At 31.2% G+C, this 9982-nt stretch overlaps 1 long non-coding RNA gene across 1 annotated transcript; it reads right to left on the bottom strand.

Moving 5' to 3' along the window:
• Window positions 1–1444: 1444 nt before the first annotated feature.
• On the bottom strand, window positions 1445–3939 carry LOC129287946 (uncharacterized). Its single transcript, XR_008587852.1, has 3 exons — window positions 3721–3939; window positions 3490–3618; window positions 1445–1599 (listed from the first exon to the last, which is right to left on the bottom strand). It is a non-coding gene; the product is annotated as an uncharacterized LOC129287946 (long non-coding RNA).
• Between the last annotated feature and the right edge of the window lie 6043 nt (window positions 3940–9982).

Here is a 9982-nt window from a genome sequence, read left to right as displayed (position 1 = left end):
ATGAAAATTTATTTTAGAAATAATTATTGCTCTCGCATGTTTGAAACGTGATTTCTAAGAGGACTTTATACAGAACAATGGTTGCTAACAATAGGTTTGTTAGTCCTCAGCACCTTGGTTAGCATTACCTTTGTGAATTGTGTGTCCACATTTGTTTTCATAACTCAGGCTGCTTTTGGTTACTTATCCTTGTGGACTGTATGTCCACATTTGTTTCTGTGGCATAAGCCGCATTTGGTTATTTACTCTCATAAACTATATGTCCACATTTATTACTTATTCTGTTAAGTCCTCAAAAAATATAAATTTTGATTAACTTGCTCATTTGAAATTCCAATGGTTTCAATTAACAAATATACTATTTTGATTTGTGTACGGGTAATTCATTTTCTTTAAACAAGATAGAATAAAGTGTTTCCAATTCAGTCTGATTTTATGGTTATGATTGAGTTATAGATTTATGAAATTATTATGTTGAATTATCATTTTTTCAATTATTTTGCATGATTATTTGGGTTTATTATTTTAATTCTTTTAAATTTTGTTTTGGGAATGCTACTCAATGAAAAATTTATTTTGGTCTTATATTCATTAATTGATGTTGATTCTACTGCCGACCTCTAAAGAACAATACAGTTATACTGGTGAAAATTTTGTTTGGTATCGTTACCTTTTTTATGTAAATATTTAAGTCTTATATATTTTATTTTAGAAGAAAGATTGGTTGTTCCACATAGATTGTTGTTAGAGCTTTATTTTAATTTATATACTATTTGTTGGCTGGAAAAAGCTGAGCTCCTGATTTAGTTAATGTTTTGACTAAATCAGTGTATTGTAAAAATTTTAAGAGATTCTATTTATAAGAGAGGTTCTGCCGAAATTTTTAGAGAAATATTGAAACCTTGTTATGACATTTAATATCAAAAGTATTAGAATTTCTATATAATTTGATTTTTTTTAGAAAATGAAATGAATTTTCATTTTGAAGTTTACAAGAATGTGTGAAGTGATTCGCTACCGTGTTAGTCACCCTCTGTGTTTCGAGGCATGACAATTATATTGAAAAGTGCTTGATTTATTGGTTAAAGAATGATTTATTGTTATAAACCATGCATGCTTGACTTAAAATGTGGGATTAAATCTGTCACACCCTAAAAATTAAACGTGACCAGCACAGGATATATATACACATATACATCCTTAAGCCTTGATCAAGAAAAATTTAATTAGTATTTTAATTCATTTAAAATATGATGGAAAATAATTGTGATATTTTCATATAAACAAAAGATTCATAAACTTTTATAAAAGCTTCGTCAAAATCTCCCCTTTAAATAGGATCTCTTGAAGTCTCTACAACAACAATATACAATCCAAATCAGAAATGCAGAGCTCTGCTCCTCCATAATAAACAGACAAATAGATTACAAATTAGAATCCTATCTATAGTTAACGTGAAACATACCAAATCATAATTTCAAAATATAACACCAAATTAAACATTTACATCAAAATGAAGGTATTTTTAAAAAGTCTTCTCATCAATTCAATAATGAGCCCCTCAGAGTTCAACAGGAGGTAAATCATCGACTATGCCATCTAAGATCAAAAATATTTTCAATGAATAACTTTCCAACAATAAATAATTGAATATGAATAAAAGGGAAGTTTAAAACAATTATGCAAGTTAAAGAAATAATGATTTTCATAAAAAAAATTAATAAATTTCAAAATAAAAGAGATTCTGTATAACTTTAAATAAAATCTCAAACCATTTAATTTTTATATCAAATATTATTATTACTTGATTTCAAAGAAGAAAATAAAATAAATAAATAAATATTAAATAAATTACTAGTTAAAACCAATGAGATATAAAATCACCAAGTAATCAAATTCATATTCATAGGGACTTATCAGAATAATTAACAAACGTGAACACACAGTCTACGAAGGTAAATAATCACGAAGACAAATATAGACACACAGTCCATAAGGGTAAATAACTAAATGCAGCCTGAGTTATGAAATAAACATGGATACACTATCCACAAGGATAATACTAATCAAACGCAGCTTGAAACCATGAAATCAAATGTAGGTGCTAGACTCACAAATAACAGACGTGAGAACAGAGCTCACAAAAATTAAACTAGCTAGTCATTAACCATAGCGCGCCAAGGGCTAATAGAACTGCTGTTAGCAACCAGTGTTCTGTATAAAGTTTCTTTCAAATCCAATTTCAAACATGCAAGAAAATAATCAATATTAAAATAACTTTTTCATTTTTAATGTCAAACTCACATGAATCATTCTCTGTATCATTTCAATATTTTTTAGAATAAAATTTCATAATTAAAATCCAAACTAGCATTTATTAATTAACTAAAGTTACCAAAGCTAATAAAATGAATTCATTAATTTGAAAATATATTTTATGGAAAACAAACATTCATATGCCACAATTTAAATGTACTTCACCACCACCTTATAATTTTAAACTAAAATAATTTAATTAACAAAATATTCAAAACTCGGCATAATTGTTATTAAAAATAATTTACATAAAAACATAATATTTCACCAAAAATAATCTTATTGATAAATCAATTAGGATGCTATCCACTTATCTGATAGATTCTCAAAGATATAAATTACTCCAAGTCAATTGCTTACATAACATGGCTGCTTCTTAATTTCCTAATACCCAATGTAACACCATTGTTATTTTATATTCCCTTTAACTAAGTATAAACCCAAACTCTTTAAATTACTTGAGGTTAGTATTCATCAACCTAAAGGACACATCCCATCCCAAGTCTATGTCACATTAAAAAAAAAATATTAATATAAATTTTTGACAAATAGAATAAAATATTAAATTTATACTATATTTCAAATGATAATCCATCGAGCACACATAACAAAATTCTCAACCTTATGTTTTACATACAATATATCATGGCGAATTTAATCCATACATCTCCAAGAATATCTAATCAATATCTACAAATTTTAAGTCTCAAAGTAGAAAATAAATAACTTCTATACAAGTAACTTTTCAAATAAAAATCATAAAACCCTAATGTAAGAGTCATTAACTAAAGGTAGTTCTCTTCATGAACTCGATGCTCCTCTCATGCTAGAGATAGGGAGACTATGAAACTATCAAGAATTTAAGATTCCATGTTACCATAATTTACACATCATAGTTTCACTATATAACTTTAGCCATAGTTAATTATCCAAATAGGATAGGATTTTCTCTTAGGCTTTTTAGCAAACGCCTTCAATGCATCACTTTACAATCACTAACACAAAGTTCCTAACCTTCAAATCTCTTACTCAAAAATTTTCAAACATCAATATTTAGATTTATCAGATTTTCTCAACCACAAATCCCATCAGGAATCAAATTTTAAGACTAAAGAAAACCAACTCCAATTCTTCCTCTCACAGTAACTAATGCACAAAAGCAAAATTACATACCAACACATGCTCGGCTCATGTTTCAGCTTGATTAAACCCCCTCTACTCTTCCATTTCAGCATCCACTCACATCAGCTATAGTAGAAGTAAGGAAGAGGAGAAGCTATCCGTGTGAACATGGAGGAGATGCTGAATAAGGAAGAACAGGGGAAGAAGGTATGAGCACAACGCACAAAAAAAGGAAGAAGAATAGAGTAAAAAAACATCAGACTGAGAAGCACAAAGACTCACGAGAGCACCCCCAATCCCTGACTTGGCTTCCCCACACACCACCGACGTACACAAGAGTAAAAGAGACAGAACAGCGGACAGAGCGTCGACCTTGCAATGGCAACTGGAACCACTCCACAGTCATTGGCGACAAGGTAGGCGACGGAAAGCACGGTGGAGAAGTGAACGACAGGAATTGCTCATCAGTGCTCTCTCACTCAATCTGTCTCTCACTCTCGATTCTTCTAATGCTGTAGGTCAAAGAGAGGAAGAACTGTGTGCGTGCCATTTCATATCTGATTCTTTCTTTTTGTTTTTTTAGGGCAAATTGGTAATTTCTTACAAATGTAATAAACATAATAATATATATTTGACACCACCAGGATTCGATGACGGGACCTATAATAGCCACAAATTGTAATTATCATTAAACTAGCCATTCATCTTGTTAAATTGCTCCAAAATTTAATAAAAATATTTATCTAATTATAGTTTTTAATGTACTGTTATTTTTTTTTGAGTTATTATAAAATCAAAATGTTGATTGCTAATAACAGTTCTATTAACCCTTGACATGTCATGATACATCTAATTAGTAAGGTATTTGTAGGATGTGCTAGCCTCATACGCAGGCTAATGCACATGGAAAAGAGGGATGAATATTTATGAGTATATACTGATACTTGTATAGTGGTTTCTGCTGCATTTGTTTGTGGCTTATGCCACACTTGACTAGTTACTTACCCTCGTGAACTGTATGCCCCTACTTGTTTGTTATTTACTCTTATAGACTGTATGTACATGCCTGTTATCTATTTTGATAAAGTCCTGTTAAAGAATATTTGAAATTTCTTATTTTGAATTAATCTTACTAAACAAGTTGATTTTATGAATTGATTTTTTTATGATGAGATGTGCATTTCCTAAATAGTTGATACAAGCTTGAGAGTTATGAAGTGGAATTTGACTGTTGTGTTATAATCATATGAGGATGTTTTTGAATTAAATGCTTAAATAAAATTATTTAATTTGAATTATGCACTCCTACTATTCTAAATGACTATTTTAGTTAAATTCATGTTCATTCTATTTATATTTTTTATTTCTTTTAATTTTAATTTGGGACATCATTCACTGAAAAAATATATTTTTGGTCTCAGATAAAATAGTTGAACTAATACCTCAAGGTGTCCCTTAAGGAGTTTTATTGTTCAATTGAAGCGAAAGAATTTTTTAAACAAATCCTAATTTTATGAAAATTTAAACTTTGTACTTATGTTAGAGTCTGACCTTAGGCGCTCCACGTAGATTATAGGAAGGACCCTCATAATTTAATATTGTAAAACAAAAATCTAATCATCCTATTAATGTTTTCAAAGTATTAGCTTAGGAGTTTCTTTAGTTAAGGCTTAAGAGATGTGAGTTTTGTACCCATATTCCATGTCGATCACACTTATTTTTCGGGTGTGACATGAGCTACTTTAATATACAAGATGAAGTATTATATGTCAATTTTCCAATCTAACATAAGTACTAAGCAGCACAACCAAGTTAACCTAAACTTCTAACTCTTATCATTGGACAATTTTAAGTCCTAATCAACATCTACAAGCTTCCTACAACTTCCACTCACTCTATTAACATCAATATAGGGTTTTCACAATTTTAACCTTTCATTTGAGGCTAAAATTCAACCAAATCCCCAAAACTCCCTTTATCAAACCAATCTAATTATAAACCCTTATTTTAACTTTCAATAATACTATACCAGTCATTGGCCTAAATAACAACCCTTCACAAACTCAGAATTCAATTTTACCAGTGATAACCCAAGAATTTTAAGTAGAAGTTAAATGTATAAGTTTATATTTTAATAATAATTATATTAACTCTTAGAATAAATATGACGAGAAAGAAGGCTAATGTAGTGGAAGCTGAATACGTATTCTCTCTAGGTCACGTGTTCGAATTTGATCAAGACCAGGAAATCTTCTTGTTTATAAAATTACTAAATTACCCCTTTCCAAATTTGATGAAAGTTTCATTCTCTTCTTCGGCCATTCCAGAAAAACGGAGAGAGAGAGGATGAGAAGCTGACTAAGTCACCATTTTCTCTACATCTTCGACCCTCTTCTCATTCTAGTGATCGCCGACTCATCTCCCCTTCGTGTTTCTGGTGGTGGCTGGTGAGGTTGAAGCTTGTAGTTGTTCTGGTTTGTTCCCTCCGTGTTTTATGTCTCTGTTTTTCCTCTTCATCTTCTGCTCTGTCTTTGTTTGTGCCGTTGCGCTCGAGTTGCTGCTGGTGGTGCTGTCACGAGTTTGGTCTGTTGCTGCTGATACGATTTTCTCCTTGCTGGCGTGCTGTATTCTGGTCTTCCCCTCCCTGTTTAGTGGCCTATTTCATTTTCTTCCTCTTTGTTTGTGCGGTGGAGAGTCTTGTGGTTACCTGAGCGTGAGCTTCTCTTCTCCATTTTCCATCGGTATTCCTTATCTCCTATTTTGTTCTTCCAAGATGGACGTTCATATTTCCTCTGTTAGTGCTGTAGGTTTTCTTTCCTTTCTTCTCTCAGTTTGGCGACACAGGAGCTGCTTCATTGTGCTCCTTTTTCTGTTCCATTTCACTGGGTCGAGGTGAGGAGATTCAAACCTTTTCATTGTCGGTTCTGTTGTGAGGGTGAACGTGTTCTATTATGGCTGCGCGTGAGAGATGCAAAATTTTTTTGTTCTGGTTCTGCTACTGTCGTGTGGTGTGATGAAATATATATATATATATATATATATGTATATATAAAACAAATAAAGTTAAATGAGCTTGACATCCATTTAAAATTTGGTAATGATATATGTATGCATATGTTTAAGGCTTAGTTAAATTTATTGTTGGACTAGTTGATCTTAAGAATTTGATTAGCATGAAGTCAAAAGATAAGAGTTTAGGTATGAAATTTGTAAGATGTTTGCCAAAATACTTGTTAGAAGAATTAAATTTGATTTTTAATATTTTGAAGTTTCATTGGTTTTTGAGATTTGCATGGTTAATGGTAAATTGCTAGATATTTCAATTCAATGGTTAGAGTGGCATGGCTAAAGATATATGAAGAAAATTGGTGCAAAGCCTAAGAGAAAATTTTACCTCAAGTAAATAGAGTGGCATGGCTAAAGATATTTGAAGGAAATTAGTGATATGAATAATAATGCATGGACTAACTTTAAATCATAAATTTGGTTTTGAATTTTAGATGATGATAGATAATTTGGTATTGTATTAAAGATTGGAAATCAATTAAAACTTCATTTATTATATCTATATAGGGTGTATGGAAGAAGAGAATTATGGTAGAAATTGAAGACAGAATATTTTGAAAATTTAGAGCTTTAACATGTAAGTGAATAGAATTCTCTTTAATTTATTTTTATTTTCAATAGATTTTTACTAAAATATTTTACTCTTATGAATTACGTTAGTTTTGAAAATTATGGAATATTGATGATGGATAATTAGATGATGATATGTGCATTTATTTCCTCAAGATCATATTTCAAAGATTTATGAAATTATTTTGTTTATTAAACTCTAGAAATTCTTAGTTATTCTATTAACGCATGCTTGTACATTATTTATGGAATATTATTTTGGACAAGTACTAAATTAAAATTTGAAATGATTCATGCGAGTTGGGTATTGAAAATGTAAATTGTATTTTAGAAGTGATTATTTTTCTTGCATATTTAAAGCATGATTTTAAGAGGACTTTAAACAAAACACTGCTACTAATGGTAGTTTGTTAGCCTGTAGCACACTGTGGTTAAAAACTAGCTAGTTTGTGTCGTGGGCGTTGTTCTTATGTTTGTCATTCATGGCTTTGTACCCGCATTTGTTTTCGTGGCCATGAGCTGCATTTGGTTACTTATCCTTGTAGACTGTGTGTCCACGTTTGTTTCGTAACTTTAGCTGTGTTTGGTTACTTACCCTCGTGGACTGTGTATCCACGTTTGTTTTTATGACATAAGCCGTGTTTGATCATTTACCTTTGTAGACTATGTGTCCACATTTATTACTTGTTCTGTTGACTTCTCAAAATTCTAAATGTTTACTAATATGTGTTTTTGAGGTTTCCATGGTTTTGGTTAGCAAGTATATTACTTTGATTTATGTCTGAATAAATTGTTTTTTAAGCACGATAAAATAAATTGCTTCCAATTTACTTTCACTTTACAGTTATGATTATGATTTATAGACTTATAAGTTTATTATGTTGAATTATCATCTTTTCAATTAGTTTACACTAATATTTGAGTTTATTATTTTAATTTTTTTAAAATTTTATTTTGAGAATGCTATTCATTGAAAAAAAAATTTTGGTCTTGGATTTATTTTGAGAATGTTAATCCCACCATCGACCTTTAAAGGGCAATAACTATATTGTGTGGAATTTTTGTTTGGTTCTATTACTTTTTGATGTAAATATTTAAGTCTTATGTATCTTGATTTAGAGGAAAGATTAGTTGCTCCATATAGATTGTTGTTAAGACCTTATTGTGATCTATATACTATTTGCTAGTTGGAAGGAGCTAAGCTCCTAAATGGTACTGTATTTTGTAAAAATTTTTGTGTTGTAGAATTTTTGAGAGATCATATTTACAGGGGATGTTCTACTAAAATTTTTACAAAAATGTCGAGAGTTTGCTATGACAATTAATATTAAAAATGTTTAAAATTTTATATAATCTGATTATTTATTTTACAATGGAATGAATTTTTATTTTGATGCTTATAGGAATGTGTGAAGTGGTTCACACCCGTGTCGATCACTCTCTATTTTGGGGGCATGACAGTTTTGGTATCAGAACCAAGGTTTTTATATATGGTTATGTGGAGCAAGAACTTTTCAATGAGGTCTCAATTATTATTATGAATCCGAACATAATTATAATTGAGGCACCATTGGAAGTTCTATAGAAAAGTCTTCAAACATTGTTTGTTTCCTGTTATTGATTTCTTTTACTATATAGAATTGTATGTTGAAACTAAATATTTCTTTAATCTTCTTATATAGTTAAACATACCACCCAGATGTCTAGTATCTACTAGAAGCTCTACTAGTAGTAGGGCCTCTAGTAGAATTTCTTTGACAGATGAAGTGCCCTTGAGAGGTAGAGGACAGCATCAAACTAGGATCAGGATTAGGGGTGGCCAAACCCTTAGGCCCTTTCAAGATATTCCTTTTAAAGATGAACGAGTAAGTTTTTAGTCTGAGGAATAGACTGCCCCTTCGACACATGATATGCAAGAGGAAAATCCTACAGTTAAGCTATTGGAATTTATGAAACTAAATTCACCATCCTTTTTGGGAACCAATACATTGGAGGATCCAATTGAATTCCTCAAAGGAATTGAGAAGAGATGTAGGGCCTTGAGATGCCCTGATGTTTAGTATGTCAAATTTATAGTGTTCCAGCTTCAAGGAGTAGTAAGTAGTTGGGCAAAAACAGTCCCAAGTTTGCACGAAACTAGAGTACCTTCCTTGACTTGGGAAGAATTCAAGACTATATTTCTAAATCAATATTTGCCTCAAAGTACTAGAGATGCAAAAGTTGAAGAGTTTTTTACTTTCAAGTACAGTAAAAGAATGTCAATAGCAGAATATGATTAGAAGTTTATAGAACTATCTTCTTTTACCTCTCATATTATACCAATTGAAAGGGAATGGATTAGCAGGTTTGTGTATGAATTGCCAGTAGACATACATGACAATATAGCACCTGTGTTAGGTCATGATATTACCTATGCTGAGATTGTGGATAGCATATTGAGAATTGAGAATCGACATAATGTAGAGGAAGCAATTTCTAAGAAAAGCAAGAGGGAGCATGATAAAAAATTTCCCAATTCTTCTTCTAAGAGTCATCAATTGTTAGGTCAATCTCACTTTCATACCATGCAGTTTAGACCTAGATTATATTGTTTACCATCAGTAAGCACTCCTGTCATGAGATCTAATCCTAGCAATGTTAGACCTAGAGCCCAATCAGTTTTGAATCAATTAATTACATTAGAATCCCTTGTGTTAGTTGTGGAAAATACCATTTGGGACTATGTCATAAAGTGTCTGGCACATGCTTTGAGTACAGGCAAATGGGCCATTTGAGAAGAAATTGTCCATATCTCTAGTTTATGTCAAGCCACAGATCAATTCAACCTTCTCCCTGCCCTACTTCATCTTCTCTCCTACCTGCTTGGGCTGCTTCTATGTCAGTCGGCAGGGGTATCTCTGGAAGGGGA

Source organism: Prosopis cineraria, unplaced genomic scaffold (genome assembly GCF_029017545.1).
Source record: "Prosopis cineraria cultivar Desert tree isolate PC_DT_omini unplaced genomic scaffold, ASM2901754v1 PC12, whole genome shotgun sequence".
Lineage (NCBI taxonomy): Eukaryota > Viridiplantae > Streptophyta > Magnoliopsida > Fabales > Fabaceae > Prosopis > Prosopis cineraria.
This window is presented reverse-complemented; position numbering and strand designations above follow the sequence as displayed.